The sequence below is a fragment of the Lethenteron reissneri genome, chromosome 24 (genome assembly GCF_015708825.2).
Source record: "Lethenteron reissneri isolate LAM-NWPU_2019-01 chromosome 24, ASM1570882v1, whole genome shotgun sequence".
Taxonomy (NCBI): Eukaryota; Metazoa; Chordata; class Hyperoartia; order Petromyzontiformes; family Petromyzontidae; genus Lethenteron; species Lethenteron reissneri.
The window spans coordinates 4423426-4442422 of NC_083802.1; the positions used below are offsets into that span (position 1 = coordinate 4423426).

The 18997-nt window shown below is 40.7% G+C and overlaps 1 long non-coding RNA gene across 1 annotated transcript; it reads left to right on the forward strand.

Annotated features, from left to right (window-relative positions):
- Positions 1-3263: 3263 nt before the first annotated feature.
- LOC133346298 (uncharacterized) lies at positions 3264-7562 on the forward strand. The gene is made up of 3 exons (XR_009755545.1): positions 3264-3339; positions 5623-5922; positions 7290-7562. It is a non-coding gene; the product is annotated as an uncharacterized LOC133346298 (long non-coding RNA).
- Positions 7563-18997: the final 11435 nt, after the last annotated feature.

Here is an 18997-nt window from a genome sequence, read left to right on the forward strand (position 1 = left end):
CAGTGATATTTAGAAACTTACCTATTTTCAATGAGAAAACGGGCGAATTTGTGTCTTTTCGTTCACATAAAGTCAGAAAAAACAACATATTAATCAAAATTAACATGTATTTATACTAAAGCAATAAAAAAATGACTACAAAAGATTTAGAAGTGAGTAGTTTTCCGAGATTTACGATTATACTGTAAATCACTTATCACGAATCAGCCCCCAAATGTAGTCTCGTTGTACTGTCCCTGGTAGCGGCATTCAGGGTCCAGTATATCCTGGTGGAAGCGCTTGCCTTGCTCCTCCGAGTACGGTCCCATGTTTTCCTTGAATTTATCAAGATGAGCATTAAGGATATGGACTTTGAGGGACATCCTACACCCCATTGTGCCGTAGTTCTTCACCAGTCTCCACCAGCTCCACATAGGTTTCGACCTTGTGATTGCCCAGGAAGCCACGAACCACTGCGACAAAGCTGTCCCCAGCTGCTTTTTCCTTACTAGTGAGCTTCTTGGGGAATTCATTGCACTCCAGGATCTTCTTTATCTGTGGTCCGACGAAGACACCGGCTTTGACCTTTGCCTCAAACAGCTTAGGCAAGAAATCTTGAAGGTACTTGAAGGCTCCCGACTCCTTATCTACAGTTCTGACAAATTGTTTCATAAGGCCCAAGTTGATGTGCAGTAGTGGCATCAGCACCTTCCGGGGTCCACCAGTGTCTCCCACTTGACGTTGTTCCTCCCCACAGAGAACTCGGTCCGCTGTGGCCAGTCCCGTCTGTGGTAGTGCGCCTTGGTGTCCCTGCTGTCTGAAAGGCAAAGATAGCAGGGAAACTTGGTAAAACTGCCTTGGAGACCCATCAGGAATGCCACTATTTTGAAGTCTCCGATGACCTCCCAGCCATACGCATCATACTTCAAGGCGTCCAGAATCGTCTTGATGCTGTTGTAATTGAGGCTCCTGGATGAGCTGTCAATGAAGAGGCGCCATTAATTCTGGTTACAGGCGATTCCGATTGGCTCGAACAGACTGGTCACATTGTGGTAGAAGCAGAGCTCATCTTGACGGGTGAAGACGCTGCAAAAAGGTTGGTGATGCTTCCTCTGATCTGCGACTTGCACAATTTCATCCAACAAGTTCCACTGCTTGAGCCTAGACGTCAAAAGCTCAGCATTGGACTTGGTGAGACCAAGATCTCTGATCAAGTCGTTGAGGTATTTTCGGTTGGGGTAGTATGAGTTTCTCTCCTCAGCTCTACCTCTGCAATTGTCATCTGGATCTACAACGTCTTCCTCGCTCTCTGACTTGCTGCTCTCTTCTAAAGACGGCTGCTCTCTCTCCGGAGGATTGGGTACGGGGAGCTCATGGCAGTGTGGCACTAGGGCGATGGATGAAGGAAGGTCCGGATACGTGATAGCAGGTGCATTCTTGCCAGTCCGACGTTTGAAAGGGTCCACCATGCAGAAGTAGCAGTTGCTTGCGTGGTCAGTGGGTTCCGGCCAAATTCCAGTGCGAGATACCACACTTCCTTCATGTACTGTTTGGAGTAGAGTTGCCATTATCATCATTAGCCATGCATTTATCCACTGCTGAAATAAAGTCAGCTAAAGTTGTCACCACGGTATTTATAGATTTAGAATGTTTGTGTACGTGTCGTTGCGAGTTTGCTATGTGTGTGTCAATCAACGACCTGAACACCCTTTCAAATGAGATGTTCCATCGCAAGGGTTTTTTTAGTTGAAACATTTAACATTAAATAACGTATCTCTTATGTTATTGTGATGCAACAATCCATCTAGCCGCAAACAAAATCCAATCTCATCATAGCAACCTAATACTTTTCACAGTAGCTTTCGCCTATGTAATACAAATGAGAAAACAAATAGATAATTCAGGTCCGTCATGAAGGCAAACAGGCCTGGGTAAAGCTGCGTGGGCAGGAGTCAGAGCCATCACCTTGGGGTGCAGTCTCTGGTCCTCACAATATGTAACTTTTTTTTCAGTACGTAGTTTTGGAAGCTTTCCATGGCTGCACCAGAGCAATTTTTATCTGGTACAAATACAATTGGAGGCTGTTCAATCCCAGGGTGTGGTCAAGAGATGGTTCCCAACTTGTAAACCATTTAATGTTAGCTGATAATACGGTAAAAATAGGTTGGAGATCCTTTTGCTGAACCTGAAGGGTGCCACTAAGAAGTGGGGCCATACCATCAGCCCCACTTACCTGGGAATTTTAAGTCATCAAACACACCAACCCCTCAACCTTCTATGAGTACAGTAATAGAGTAATTTCAGAGTGAGTGGCGGCATTTCCATACCAGGGCAGTGTGCTGATGAACAGCCCTGGTTCGGCAGTGGAGTTCTTACAGTACTTTAAATTAGTCGAGCGGCATTATCTTTTTATCTCCTATATAACCCATATAAATGTAGATTACTGGCATGATGAAGACAAAGATGATGATGATTTTAAAGCAGCCTTTGGCTTAGTGCCACTAATAAATCGCGCACACATTGTCGTGTCCGTAAAAGTGATTTTGTGAACCATTACTTACATTTCAAATATTGTACACACATTCTGATGTGTGTGTCTGCGAGACTTGGAATGTGAGTTCGTTCGTGTGTGAGATGGATCGAGCCTGATTGGTCGGCTCAGTCAATCGGCAGGGCAAGCATGCAAAGCCACAATTCCCATCAGCTTTTTAATCGGCGGCATTTTCTTGCCCGGTTGAATCAGGTAAAATATTTTCTCATTCATTTGGGGCAATAACTTTTGTGGATTTTACAACTCAATTTTGAACTATGCAAAAGCATGAAAAAAACTCTATATGAATAGGTAAAATCTTAGTTATTTCCTCCATCGAATGTGATGAAGACATCGGCACACGTTTGCCAAAAATAAGGAAAAATTGCCACAACGTGAATCGAGCTCTCGATATAACAGATATTGAGGAATGACAACGTACTTAATGAATTCAATGTTAAGGCGTTGAGCTGGATCTTCATTACAATCACGTGAAAAAGATCATCAGAAAACTGTTTTTTCCAGCTGTGCTACTGCAGCAAGGCAATATCATGCGTTCAATGGTGTTAAGCTCGTACTGACATTTATTTTTAAATTTTCCGGCAGCCTATTTGGTTGAGGAAAACATGTTCAACATACATGGAGGTGGGACCACAGCGGAAACACAAGGGAAACTCCCCACACACCAGCAAGAAAGAGGAAACAAACAACGGGCTTTTTTTTGCACTGAACGTTACACAAGGAAGTGAGAGGTGTGTAGCTGGACATGGCTGGATCATCTGTTTGGCTCCGTGTCGCCTGCATCGTCGCTGGTTGGGCTCCTGTCATGAGTACGTAGCCCCCTTCGAATGCGCACCTTCTTTTCAGAGCAAGTCTGAAGCGTGGCGAGATCGTGACCTCTCTTTACCCTGTGTGGTCTGAACTTTTTCTTTGCAAATTAAAGCATATTAATTTCGATTGTCCATGTCAATCACCGGTTTGTTATGCACATTAAATCTGTCTGACTGAACTCGTACCAAGGTGTCTAGGGCTGCACTGGGCCAACAGAGAATGAGGTATTTAATGCCTGATAAACTGGCCATTGATATATGGGCCTCGATGCAATAAACTCAGCGTAACTTGAATCGTAAATCTGATTAACTACATCGCCTGGCATACAGGAGGTCGTGGGATCGATCCCGACCCCGACGTTTGTATATTTGGATTCGGCATTTTTTCCCCGTGGTCACGTGGATTTTTCTTCCAGTCTTCCGGTTTTCCCTTCACATTTAGAAACGTGCGCCTAGATTATTTGGCTGCGATCAAAGTCCACGTGATAAGCTACTTCGTTGGGCTATCATGTCTGGCCAGGTCGCTTCTGGAAAAGAGCTATACAGCTCAGTGGGCCTTAGCTGGTAAAATAAAGTTGCATCAGTAAAGGTTATAAACAAAGCAAAAATAAAAAGCGCATTATGCACTGTTGTGGAGCCTTCTGGGTAACAAAATAAATAGACCTCTAACCACTTCTCCAAATAACAAAACACTTCAGTCCCTCACTCGATTGGCCTTCCGGACTTGCATTAACCAACAATACAAGCTGGACTTATTTTAACCTCGTGTGTCACATCAACACATTCAGCCTCGTATAAAACAATATGTGTTTGTGTTGGTGGTCACAACATGAATACTGAGTTTGGTTTGGATTTTTGTCTCAATAAATACTGCTGATGATTGCAAATTAACATGAGTTAGAAAGACAACTGGCTAATGGACTGAAGAATATTTTTTTAGAGATACATACTACATTTGTTGCATTCCCTAGAATGATCCACAACAGTACATGCTGTACACTATGGGAACCTCATTTACCAGTAAAAATATGATAATTGTTTTTTTACCCTTCTATCTGGCAACAAAACTGACACCTTTTTACAAGGAGTCATGTTTGCATAGACCGCAATACCTGCAGTCATAATACAAACAAAAGACATAACTCTGATAATGTGCACTGTCCTTGAAGTTGATTGGTCCACACCAGAGACAGCTTTCCTTAGAGCCTAGTCTCACATGGGTTGGACCAGATGACGCCAAAAAGGAAAGCTGTCTCGGGTGTGGACCAATCAACTTCAAGGACAGTGCACATTATCAGAGTTATGTCTTTTGTTTGTATTATGACTGCAGGTATTGCGGTCTATGCAAACATGACTCCTTGTAAAAAGGTGTCAGTTTTGCTGCCAGAGAGAAGGGTAAAAAAACAATTATCAGTACATGCTGTATTGTTGTATTGCGCCGATGGGCGTCCCTGAATGGAATATTCTTGACAGTAGCATCTGGTACACGGGCAGTGTTTGTTTAACAAGCTTGATTCGACTGATGAGACTGAAAGATGAATAACCCAGACAGGCATTGTGTGTTCAAACAAATGTTGTCAATATAAATGTGAGTTTGGGCAGGGCGTGTCGCTAGAAGGAATGACGACCAATGGTTAAGGGTGATGATTGAGTGGCAGCCGGGGAATGGAACGCGTTCCACAGCACACCCACAGAGGCAGTGGAGTGATAAAATCAGCTCGTGTGCAAGTGCTCGGTGAATTAACACATCACAGGATCGTAAAATGGTTGGGGAGGCTTTCATCCAGCTTTGGATTGATCATGGCTAATTATGATGATGATGCAGTCTGAAGTGAATAAGAATCAGATGTGGTTCAGTCGAAATGGCTCGTCCTTATGGTCTTGATAGCATAACTTATGATTTTAAAAAATGTATTACAGATAATATTATCAACACTGCCTCACACATAGGGAGGAGTGCTGGGGCAGTGCTTAACACATTTCACTCAGAACCCAGCCACATGTGTTCGATTCCTGACCACAACTATCCCGCTCTGACCAGAGTGGTGAAAAATAGTGATACATTCCCTCATGACTGACGATGCATTTGGAGGCCTTCATATAGTAGTGGATCGATAAAGGGGCACTAAATAATGATTGTTTTCATAACAGAAAAAAACGTACATTTCTGGGAAACTTGCCTTTATTCATACTGTACTGTATTTCTCAGAAATGTAACATTTCATGTGTAATGCATGTGCATTGAGTATCGTCTTGTTGTGGTTGTTTTGTCACGCCCTGCAGGCAATATCCCTGGAAAAACTGAGCAAGTCAAAGCAAAAGAACACCAAAATATCCTCCTTCATTGCCTGACAATCTGCACGGGTCAAGTTAGCTTTATTGTTTGGTATGTCTTTACAGATACATGGAAACCCATTAACGATGATAGTGACAAAGAAACGCATGTCAATAAATACATTAAACATGATAACCACTCCCTTACCATTGAAAATCCTGACTGGATGGGCTCTAGATTGCACAGATGTCAATGGTCATGTAAATCTGAAGTTTTCTTTGTTGATACAGATATTCTCATAATCAAAGGTAAGAAAAGTAACACGCAAACACATTAATTTTTAACAAAGCACATACTATACCAAAATTAACACGAATACATGTTTCTATTATTGCATTATTATGTAAGTTTATTGAAAGAAGTTGTGATAATTACAATCTACGTTTTTCCAAATTGATGGTCGTTATCTCAAAGGGTTCTAGTCGGTGAAAGTGGGACCATGAATTGGACTCAAATTAACTCCAGTTCAGGGGATCCTTTCATTTAGCGCATGGGCCACAGAAGAAATTGGTACCACCAAAGATAGCAAATATTTAGTCATACCAATTGATTAATTTAGTGTAAATACGAGTGGAATACTTGATATTTGATGATCCATAAATCGAAATGGTTATCACAAAATTGACTGCTGTTGGCCAGAAATGTGAACCACCAAAATGATGCCACCTCAGGCAGTACCGGCAGGTGGGATATCTGGTCTGGACTTATGGACTACGGTACCTGTCATTTCACTCATTTGGAGGGGGGGGGGGGTGCTTTCTGGGTCCTACTTTTACAGTCATTCCTAAATTGGGCAATCTTCACATCCACTCCACAGTCCGTTATATCCTGCTTCACCAATTCAAATCACCTCTTTCTCGGGCTGAAGCTACACAATTTTTGAGCGATAACTAGAATGTGGAATTTCCACGAGTGGCTAAGTGTTATGCATAGGTATGGTGCTTTTGAGAATGGTAAGGCCACTAAACATTTCCTGGTCTCAAAAAGGCTGTTTTGAAGTCCAAAAGCTTGCAACATTTTTTTATTTTGTCCTATTGTTAAATTTCATGGCCTCACAATTCGCATGGTTGGCTACATACGGTGCTCAAGAAGTGCAACATACATTCATACGCAAATAATGGGGCTGTGAAGTGGGCATGGTTGGCACAATAGTAGGTTGGACCTATTCGCAATAAGTGGGGCCAACATCATGAAGGGTTAGCCCCACTCACTGTTTGGGTGGAACGAGTGATTGGGCATGGCTGACAGACGGGGGTTTTCGGCTTATCATGTGTACTGGCTGAGGTACCAATAAATGTGATTATTGCAGCACTTTTTTTTTTGGTTCTTTCGGTAAAGTCACGTAGAAGGGAAATAATAAAATAAAAAATAATTCTCACGACGTGAGAAATTATTTAAATTAATTCTCACGACGTGAGAAATTATTTTTTCTCACGACGTGAGAATTATTTTTATTGTGTTTTATTTTTATTATTTTATTATTTCCCTTCTATTATTATTTCCCTTCTACGTGACTTTACCGAAAGAACCAAGAAGATGAATCCCTGCAGTCACGAAAGCTTTAAATCGAAATATTGAAGCACTGTTGGTAAAATGCGCTTATTTTTGTCTGCAGGTGTGAAGATGAACAAAAATATAAAAGCTAGAATTGGGGAACATATCTCGATTCCCTGCCAAACCAATTCTGCAAGACAAATCAACGGAAGTGTTAACTGGCATGTTGCTCTACAAGGACAACCATACTACCCTCTCTCAATTGATAGTATGAGAACAAAATATTTCAAAAATAGAACTGCATCATTGGTAATTAATGATGTCAATGGTAAAGATGCAGGTGTTTACCTGTGTGAGCTAACCATTCCTGGGGAATTCTATGAAACGAAGCTCGACGTCATCAAAGGTAATGCATTAAAATAAATCTACATTCTGACCCTCATGATTTAACTTCAGGTTGCATCGATTTCTAACAATTCTGGAAGGCCGTTAATTGTATTCAAATAACAAAACAATCATGCACGAGTGCGGATCTATGGACTCCCAATGAAAAACAATCACTTTCAGGAAACACATGTGTTATTGAGTAGCCTTTGACGGAACCGTGGTTCTCTGCTCAGACAATGTTAATGCACTGCCTTTAGATGCCATTTGTAAAATTATTATCCGATAGGTAAATCTTCCACCAAAAGAAAAAATGGACCGATCCCACCGAGACCAACATCAACCGAAGGTAATACTTACTTTGTTTACATGTGCACGCATTATTAATGCATGATTTCCAAAAACTACATGAAGATATACTCGTTTATTAATACAAGGCTAGTTTCAGAAATGCCACAATCCTTATTGTTCCTACACATGAGCTAATCTCATCATAACAAATCTATGGTGGATGTCCTCTCGGGTATAGTGGCTTCGTCTGGGGTGCCACAGTGGTGAGATGTTAACTACCTCGCCGGGTATGCAGGAGGACGTGTGTTCAATCCCGACCCTGATGCCTGTATATTTAGAGTTTGCACGTTCTCCCCGTGGTCGAGTGGATTTTTCTCCGGTTTTTCCCTCCACATTTAGAAACATGCATTTACAGTATTTGATTGCTATACATTTCCACATGATAAGCCACTTCTTTGAGCTTTCATTTGTGGCCAGGTCGCTTCTGAAATAGGACTCTATAGCTCAGTCAGCCTTAGCTGGTAAAATAAAAATAGTTTCGTTTTAAGTAGTTGATAGTTTATCTGGTTGCCACTGTTATTGATTTACTCCATTAGCCATCAGCCCTTCTTGCAATGTGTTCCGCCCAAGACCACTTAACAGGCAATACAGTGTCTCTGAATTTAATTTGTTCTCTCATCCATGTGTTCCTTGTTCTATCTCCTTGTGTCATACATCATCGTTTGTAACATTTTATTTACGATGTCTTAATTTCTGCAGAATTAGTTTTTACAACTAATGTTAATATATTACTTGAAATTACTGAACAACTTAAAATGGCAGTAAAGTTTTTGTTACAGATTAATTTGAAACACAAAAAAGTCACGTACACAAATTATCTGAACAAAAGAAAATAAGTTAGGGAGGGACACGATTTTCAAAACACAACAGAATTTGTATTGGACAGTTATTTAAGGTGGGCATAGGTCAAACTCATGAAACGGGCCAGTGAAAGCAGGCTGGAGTGTCTTATAACATTTTATTTGATACTAAAACACAAAATAACAATGTGTCTCGAGGAAAGCTTTAAATTGGTATTATCTGTATGATATAGGGTGCAGATGCATAAATACTGACAAATGAAATATTTGAATATATTACACATACAATCAAATAATCGCCAACCCTTTGTCAACCTACCGTTGGATAACGGCATCTCCATGTTATGCCTTTAAAGAGGCTGTTTGACCATACTTCGCCATGCTGGTCAGTGAACAGTGGGGTGGGGGAATTCAGATGTCACTTGCCACTGATTTCATCCATGGTGAGGAATAAAGCTTCGGTTACCCAGGTTCATAGTGCGATGTTCCTCGTGCGCAAATAAATTGGGCTCGAGTCACACATCCAGAGTTGATGGCGAAGATATTTGTCGATCTTCACAAAAATGAATAATTTATAATTTGGCGAGGAACATTTATCAACAAGTAAATTAGGCTCTAAAGCAGTATCAATGCTGTACGAGTAGCTGTGCCACGCATCTGTGGGTCACGGCATTCACAGATTTGCAGGCACACAACTTTCATTACAATCTATCCTTGTTTGCAGAACGATCTCATGAACACCTTCCAGCGGTTTACATTGTGGTTACAGCATTATGCACAGTGATCATTTGTTTGGCTGTCCACTATTTTTGGAAGAAAATGAAGATCAGGGTTTGTGTCTCATGCATACATACATTCATACACACATACACAGCTCACTCACACGGTTTGCCCTATAAGAGTAAAATAATATTTTAGGAGCACTCGTAATGACTGGAAACTTTTTTAAAGGGTAAAACCTATTCTTATTTTTCATCATCATGTTTTTTGTTACGTTCAACTCTCTATTATCCGTGGTAATCATGGTAAGGTCTGGCCCAAATATAAAAAGTATAATGCCAAACATGTCAATTAGTTTAGAATATCTGTTTTAATTGTTTACCTATGTTAAATTGGAATGAAGGCATAGAATGAGTCATTTGTTTTATTGTTTAAGGTTTCATCTCAGATGTGGTTGTAGTGAGCACTGAGTCACTGACTCCTAATGAGTGAGGAGTAGCTAATAATTATTGTATCCAGTGCACGTGTAAACTACTACCAATGGATAATCGAGAGTTCACTGTACAAGGTAGCCCAAAAGTCAGGATACATTGCGTTATTGAATTTATTTTGATAGAGCCATTAAAACATATTCATCGTTTGATAATTGGTTTTTTACCCTTCTATCTGGCAACAAAACTGACACCTTTTTTACAAGGAGTCACGCCTTTCGGCGTCATCTAGTCCAACCCATGTGAGACTAGGCTCTAAGGAAAGCTGTCTCGGGTGTGAACCAATCAACTTCAAGGACAGTGCATACATTATCAGAGTTATGTTTTTTGTTTGCATTATGACTGCAGGTATTGTGGTCTATGCAAACATGGCTCCTTGTAATTTTGATAGAGCCATTAAAACATATTCATCGTTTGATAATTGGTTTTTTACCCTTCTATCTGGCAACAAAACTGACACCTTTTTTACAAGGAGTCACGCCTTTCGGCGTCATCTAGTCCAACCCATGTGAGACTAGGCTCTAAGGAAAGCTGTCTCGGGTGTGAACCAATCAACTTCAAGGACAGTGCATACATTATCAGAGTTATGTTTTTTGTTTGCATTATGACTGCAGGTATTGTGGTCTATGCAAACATGGCTCCTTGTAAAAAAGGTGTCAGTTTTGTTGCCAGATAGAAGGGTAAAAAAACAATTATCATACTTTTTTACTGGCAAATGAGGTTCCAATGATGTTCATCGTTTGTTAAGTTAATATTTTATCTATATATATTTTGCTTCTTCCTGGACAATAGTATAGTTGAACCTAAAGCCCATTTTATTTCTAACTTGAACAAACATTGCAACAAAGTCTCCATTGATTGGTTTCGAGAGAACTTTGCATTCATTGACCGCCAAGTTGTCACCGTCGTTCACAGTTAATGCGTGCTGGTGATGGTCGCCGGCAATGATTGCTGTGATACACGACTCTCGTGCCCATTAGGATGCGCATCTTGAGCATACGGCAGTTGCGCATCCCATTGGAAATTTCCCAAACTGTTGGTTAATGGAGGCATCCGAACATTTCCCAAAAATAATCGACGGAAATGGAACGTTTACCAACACGCGAAATCAGGCCTCCTAAATATAACGCATGTGGGGCCAGATTGAAATGCTGGCGAGTGTGTGTATTGGCACGCTATTTGACTTTAAGTTGCTGATGTCTCGGGCAAATTGCCAAACCGGAATCGTTTTTGGTGTTTTGGAAAGGTTTGAACGGGGCCCAATATATGTATACGTATGCATTTACAGTGGGGGCTCCTGCAAAATCTCTCAGGGGGGGCAAATGTTTGGATGATTTATAAGGATAAGGTCCACCCATGCAAAGGATACATTAACAGCTTAAGCATGTAAAGGCAACTTCACTTCTTTAATATTAATGAAAAATAAAGTGACTCTTACAATACATCTTGTTTGTTTCTATACTCACTATTAATACAATCCACTCAAGTTTATTTTATTAAAGATTCCACTAGGTGGCGACAAATAATATTGTTGGATGGAACGTGCTTACGTATGATGACATAAGCACGTTAGTGCGAGCCCTCCCGGAAGCCATAGAGAATGCATTGCAGCGCCCGCCGTTCGAAGAAAAACATCTTTGAATGTAAGTCTATGGGACCACTCTGGGCGATTCTCAGCCGGAGTGAAATCGCCCAAAAAGAGGCGGTACTCCACAGAACGTGACATGACGCTGATTGGACTATATCCAGAGGCACAGTGACGGCTGGCGTGACTCTGTGGTTGAATGACATTGGTGGTGCGTCGCCCAATCGCCCTAATGAAGAAACCGCCCCTGTGCGTTTATCTTCAACAGAGGAGCAACACGTCAGACTCGGCCTCGAACAATGTAAACAATGTCTCGAATTCGGGACAAATTCAAACAGATAATTTCTGCGCCATCGGTCCATCCGAAACTCGACCTGAAGCTGAATACTCGGACTCCACGTTCACAGGTAATGCTCTCTACAATGCTACAAACATTCGACAATAATAGCGAGCCTCTCTTAAGCTTTGTTAAATCTATATTACCATACTAGCAAGGTCCTTTTCATTATTAGCCAGGCTTACTACATCCGTAGTAAGGATTTTTACATTACTACTCAGGCTGACTCCATTATTAATACAATATTGTTAGTAAGATGACAATGTATTCCGCCTAGTAAGGCATAATACATGACGTGTAAGTGTCTCCAGATTACTAGTCAGACTTTACAGTACAATTAACCACTCGTTATTTTACAACATGAAAGTAGGACTCATTACATTACTAGTAATGTGTACTACCTTATATTTAACGCTCTCCTCATTCATAATAAGATTTTACTGGTAACACTTATCACAATATTAGTAAGGTTATTTATATCACTAGTCCAGCTTACTTCGCTACTCGTAAACCTCATTACATTATCATTAAGGCGTATTACTAGTCAGGCTCTCCACGTTACTATTAAGACTACGCTAGCAACACTTTCCAGAATATTCGTCAGCATATTTACATGACTAGTCAGGTTAATCACATTACTAGGAAGCATCTACATTTCTAGTAAGGCCTTCTACATGCCAGCTGCGTCTCTACATTACGAGTAATTTCCTCTACAAAAGTCAGCTATGAAAGGCTAAAGGCTGCTCTTGAAACCTCGAATGTTGCATGGGGACAACGAGTAAAGAAGGCAAAACCGTTCCCAGGGGTGAAGATCACCTCTCTTTGCATATTTAGTTTGCAATTGTTTTCTGAGTGCTAAAGCAATGAACACATTAATGTATTTTGCAATTGATTTCTACACAAACATATAATAAGCACATTTTTATTTGGCAAACCAATGGAGTTCCTCAACTGTTTTTTTAATTATTTGTTTGTCAATTTCCTGCTTGTTATCAGGAAGCCCTGCAGGCCCAATGTGTTTTTTGGCTATATAAACCTTGACGAGGATGTTCTGCAGAAATGCAATTGCACTCATTCATAGTGATCTATATATATCGATAATACTGGTAGGAACATCCTGGTTACACCAGCCCACAGGGGATTATTGTGTCCGTCCGTCGTGCAGGGAGGGGCTGGGTGGGGAGGGAGGAGCTGGGTGGGGAGGGGCTGGGTGGGGAGGGTGGGGCTGGGTGGGGAGGGTGGGGCTGGGTGGGGGGTGGGAGGGGTGGGGCTGGGTGGGGAGGGGCTGGTCACCACGTGGTGCCCTTATAAAACTCAACGTTTAACCTACTTATTCTCAGGGTTTTTCGGTAAAGTCACGTAGGTAAAACATCAAAATTAATACAGTCGGCCATATTTGCGGAATACACCACGCCGCCGTTGACCCTGGCCATTGACTGAGCAATCCAACGTTCCTACCAGCTCCCTCCGCAAGAATGTGTTTTGTGGCAAGCACTTCATGTGTAATGAGTGCGACCTTATAATGTATTCGTTTAGCAACCAGAAGCCAATGCAGCTCGGCAAGCACTGAACGGACATAGTCAGATCTTGAAGTACCCGTCACGACACATGCCAGGGAATATTGTACACGCTGTAGCTTGGTAATTATTTTGCCAGACATCCCATAGAGTAGTGAGTTGCAATAATCATGCCTTGTCAATATTATGCTACACGACACCATGTTGGCTATGTCACAACTCAATAGTGGTCGAATGTGTCGTATAACCCTGATATGAAAATTGTGGAGGGGGATGAATCATTATAACGGTAAATTGTGTTTTATTTCTCATCTCTAGATGATGATTTTTCTGATACATTTCCTGAGGTAAGTGAGGATGTTAGTGACTTTAAAATCCGTATAATTTTTAGAAATGTGAAAACATTGTTGTTTAACCTCCCTGCTGTACTTTATCACACAAACACCGCCATTGTTTAGTTTGTAAAGGTATCACATTCTTGTACTTCCTACAAACCACTACCTCAACAGCAAATTAAAGTTCACTGCAATGCCCACTCCTTAAGACTTAGGCTTAAGGCCTATTTTATAGTTAACCAAAGTGCCAACCAAATTGGTCAGTGTTAAGCTGATCAGTTTGTGCTAAATTTACCAACGGTCAGTATATACAATGAGAATTGTAACTATACAACTGTGCTACTGTTGTAACTGTTGCTTTGTAACCTGAAACTAAATGCATTATGATCCATTTAACACGTAGGCTTTCGCGACCAATGTTATTCATAATCAACGATTTTTGGGTTTAGATCGCGTTTATTTATAAATGTGTCGTAACCCTCCACCACCCGACACGGCCAATCAGTAAAAAATGTGTCACGTTGACAAAGACAAATAGTTCACTGCTTTAGCCCACCGGTGTGTTGAAGCAACAACATTCACAATTTGAGTACGACGTTTCGCTGGTAATTACAACCAGCATCATCGGGCAATTCGCCAGAATAGTGAGGCTCTCCTGTGTCTCCCGTTCTTATATAGAGCAGCAGCAGGATGACGTCATCATTAACTCATTAACTCATCAGGTGCAAAGATTCAAGGGGGGAGTGATTGTAATTATATACTAGATTAGTAATCAGGCTATTGTTACGATGCGAGTTGTAGATTAGTAATCATTTGGAATGTGTTTTATTGTGATTATGCTACATTAGTAATCTGTTAGTGGTTGTTTCCCTTATAAGTAATTGTAATGTATCTTATTTAATAATACGCTTCCAGGCCGCACTAAGCCTGTAGCTGTCTGAGCGATTAAAGTTATTTCTGTTTCTCTCAACCTATAAATTAGCAAAATATGTAACTAAACAAATTCAGCCTTACATCGGTAGGACATCATCATTCATAAGAAATTCAGAACATCTTGTGAATATGATCAAAGATATTAAACTTAACCCTAATGATATTTTGGTGAGTTTTGATGTGATTTCGCTATTCACTAAGGTTCCAGTGAGCGAGTCACTTAAATTACTTGATACACTGGTAAAGAATACAGGTTTACCAAAAGATATTCCGAAACTCGCAGACCATTGTTTAAATAACACTTACTTCTTATGGAGAGGCGAATTCTTTAAACAAAGGGAGGGAGCAGCAATGGGCTCTCCTTTATCTCCTGCTATAGCAAATTTGTACATGGAAAACTTTGAAACCAGAGCACTTGCCTCGAGCACATTAAAACCATCCTTTTGGTTTAGATATGTGGATGACACTTTGGTTGTCTGGCCACATGGTAAAGATACACTTAACGATTTTCTAAATCATCTCAATGCACAAAACCCGGCCATTCAGTTCACCATGGAAATGGAGGTGAATAACACACTCCCGTTCCTGGATATTTTACTTGGGCATGGCCCAAACGGTAAAATAACACACAGCGTTTACAGAAAGCCAACGCACACTGATGCCTATCTGAATGCAGATTCGCATCATCACCCAGCTCAGAAATCCTCTCTTATCAAGACGCTCATACATCGGGCTAAAACAGTGTCAGATGGTGAAAGTCTAGTGAGAGAGATTAAACATGTTAAAGAAGCACTAAGACAGAATGGCTACAATAATGCTCAAATTAACAGAGCACTAAAAGCCAAATCACGATCGCAAAGCAACACTGCTGAAAGCGATCAGATTATTAAAACAATAAAAATACCATTTATCTCAGGAGTAACTGATAAATTAGCCCGTGTTTTGCAAAAGCAAAACATTACAGTAAGATTTGGTACAGTACACAAAATTCAACAACTAGTAACGTGCACTAAAGACGAATTACCTAAATTATCAACAGAAGGTGTATATCGGATTAATTGTGTATGTGGCAGATGCTATATTGGACAGACAGGGCGTAACGTTAGTGTAAGACTTAAAGAACACCAGAGAAATATTAAACTATCACAAACACAACTGTCGGCAGTAGCAGAACATGCATGCCAACAGGGACACTCAATTGATTTTGACAACGTGGAAGTGTTGTGTAAAACTAGTTACTACTGGCAAAGACTAATTAGAGAATCGATTGAAATTGAGAGAAACAGAAATAACTTTAATCGCTCAGACAGCTACAGGCTTAGTGCGGCCTGGAAGCGTATTATTAAATAAGATACATTACAATTACTTATAAGGGAAACAACCACTAACAGATTACTAATGTAGCATAATCACAATAAAACACATTCCAAATGATTACTAATCTACAACTCGCATCGTAACAATAGCCTGATTACTAATCTAGTATATAATTACAATCACTCCCCCCTTGAATCTTTGCACCTGATGAGTTAATGAGTTAATGATGACGTCATCCTGCTGCTGCTCTATATAAGAACGGGAGACACAGGAGAGCCTCACCATTCTGGCGAATTGCCCGATGATGCTGGTTGTAATTACCAGCGAAACGTCGTACTCAAATTGTGAATGTTGTTGCTTCAACACACCGGTGGGCTAAAGCAGTGAACTATTTGTCTTTGTCAACGTGACACATTTTTTACTGATTGGCCGTGTCGGGTGGTGGAGGGTTACGACACATTTATAAATAAACGCGATCTAAACCCAAAAATCGTTGATTATGAATTATGATCCATATTTGTTTTTGGGGTAGACCACGTAGTAATTTTGGCATAAAACACTCCCTGGTCTCACCCAACAACAAATATGGATAATTTTATTGGCTACGGAAACCCACGTTTTAAGTTAAGATGCAATATAGTTACATGCATGACAGGGTCCTATGGTTGGTGTAAAACTTATTTTTTTATAAACCCAGTGAGAGAAAATGTATTAAGCTGAAAGTGCCCAGTTGTGAGAAAATGTCTTTCAATGTGCAGCATATTTACTTCGACAAGTTATTACTCGGCAACGCGTTCATGAAAACCATCAATCATTAATTTAAGTGACCCAATGAGAAGACTTCAGAAGTAATTGTGTGAGGTCCTCTTCTGGAATAATTCCATGTCGCTGGATGAAGGCATCCCCAGGCTGTCTCTGCCATGAGGGTTGTTTGACCATACTTCACCAAGTTGGTGAGCATGGCTGGTGAAGGGGAAGGATGCACTGAGGAATAGTTTCGATGTCATTCTCCACTGATGAGAGCAGTGGCATGAAATCAAACTCAGGTGACCAGGTTCATAGTACAGTATACTATACCCCTCCACCTTATATGAAGGCATAATAATATGTAATAATATCCTTAATTTATTCAGGAAATGCTGATTAAGTCCCAATATATTTTCAGGATCGTGCTACATTGGGAAGTTTTCGCCATTTCGTATGGTGAATATTTGGCATGTTTGGAATGTGTAAGGCTTTGTTGGGGGAGTTCAACATTAGCATTTCTTCATTGCAAGGGGAGACCTTCATCCAGCAGTAGATAGATTATAGCTGACGATGATGATTAATCGTATGACTCCACATGTACAGTATCTAGTACAACACCTGCTACAGACTCTAATAGGTAGATTGGTGACTGTGAATACGGAGTATCTGGTGAGTAAAGTACTAGTGAGGGTCAGGTGAGTGTCTGGTGGGTGAATGTGTGTTCAGTGGTGTTACGTGAGTGGTGATTGTCTGGTGGGTGGTGTGCCAGATGTCAGGAGAGTGGTGGGTTTGTGTGGCGAGTGCTGATCATTTTCTGAGTGTCATTTTTGTGATGTGAGGGGTGAGCTTAAATGTCTAGTGTCAGTGGTGAGTAGTATCTGGTGAGGGTTATGTCATCTGATCTAGAGCACAGGCTTACTTCCAGTCTATTAGCAACTTTATTTTTCGCCAAATCTGTCCATATTTTTGTCTGTCAGTGACAACATTTAGTTCAGTAACTTTCATTACAGAGGGTCTATTAAGGATACACAGTGATGCGAAAAATCCAGAGACCTATAGGTTTGATGTAGGTAAAAAAAAGTATAACCCGTAAAAACAAAGTTTTTCACTATAAATCCTTTATATGCGTGGCGGCTAGAGTCCTCTCGTCCTCTGGCTTGAGATGGCTGCCACCTATGGGTCAGATGATTGGCTGCCAGTATTAAGCAATTGGTAATTAAATATTTAATTTGTTTTCCCTAAACAGTGTAAAATTTTGGAAAAAAAATTTCACGAACATTAATTGTCTCGCACAACGAGTCTGTGTGCAAAATGTCAGCTCGATTGGATCACGGGAAGTGGGTTAAGAAACGACCGAAAGGTTTGCACGGTCCTAAGCAAGCAAGCGAACTTAATATAAAGGATTTAAAAACAAAGTTTTTAAATCCTTTATATGCGTGGCGGCTAGAGTCCTCTCGTCCTCTGGCTTGAGATGGCTGCCACCTATGGGTCAGATGATTGTCTGCCAGTATTAAGCAATTGGTAATTAAATATTTAATTAGTTTTCCCTAAAAAGTGTAAAATTTTGGAAAAAAGAAATTTTCACGAAAATTAATTGTCACGCACAACGAGTCTGTGTGGAAAATGTCAGCTCGATTGGATCACGGGAAGTGGGTTAAAAAACGACCGAAAGATTTGCACGGTCGTAAGCAAGCACGCAAGCAAGTAAGCAAGCGAACTTAATATAAAGGATTTAAAAAGCCATGACCGCCCACTAAACGCACATTGCCTGCTGGATAAAATTGTGCAATTGGAACGTGTGCAGTGGTGCTGCCCTGTGATTGTCTGGTGAGGGTCACGTGTCAGGCGTCTGGTTTCTGTGAGTGTGGCATGTGTGAGTGTTATGAGTAATGCACGTCAGGTGAGCGGTGAATGTCTGGTATCTGGTGGGTGGTGTAACCTAAGTGGTGGCTGGTAGTGTCTGGCATATGTCGGGCGATACATCAACCCGAGTTATATATATATACATTCTCACAAAATTATCAGCATATTAATTGTATGACCCCCATTCTGAAATGGATTGTCATTAGCATGCTGACATGGATACATTGTAATATTGTTGCAACATTTATTTAATTAAACGCTTGGCAGTTGTCCACACAAATTAAATCTGTTTGTCACAAATTAAAAAAAACGAGCAGGCAAGGCACTATCTGGCCAAGTGATACGGCCACATAGAGGACTGGGTTTAATGTACTCGCCTTAATGGTAAAACTGCGTGGCTTTTTTTTTTGTGGCGTTCAGATGGCCGAAGAGGAGCCTTATGAAGAGAC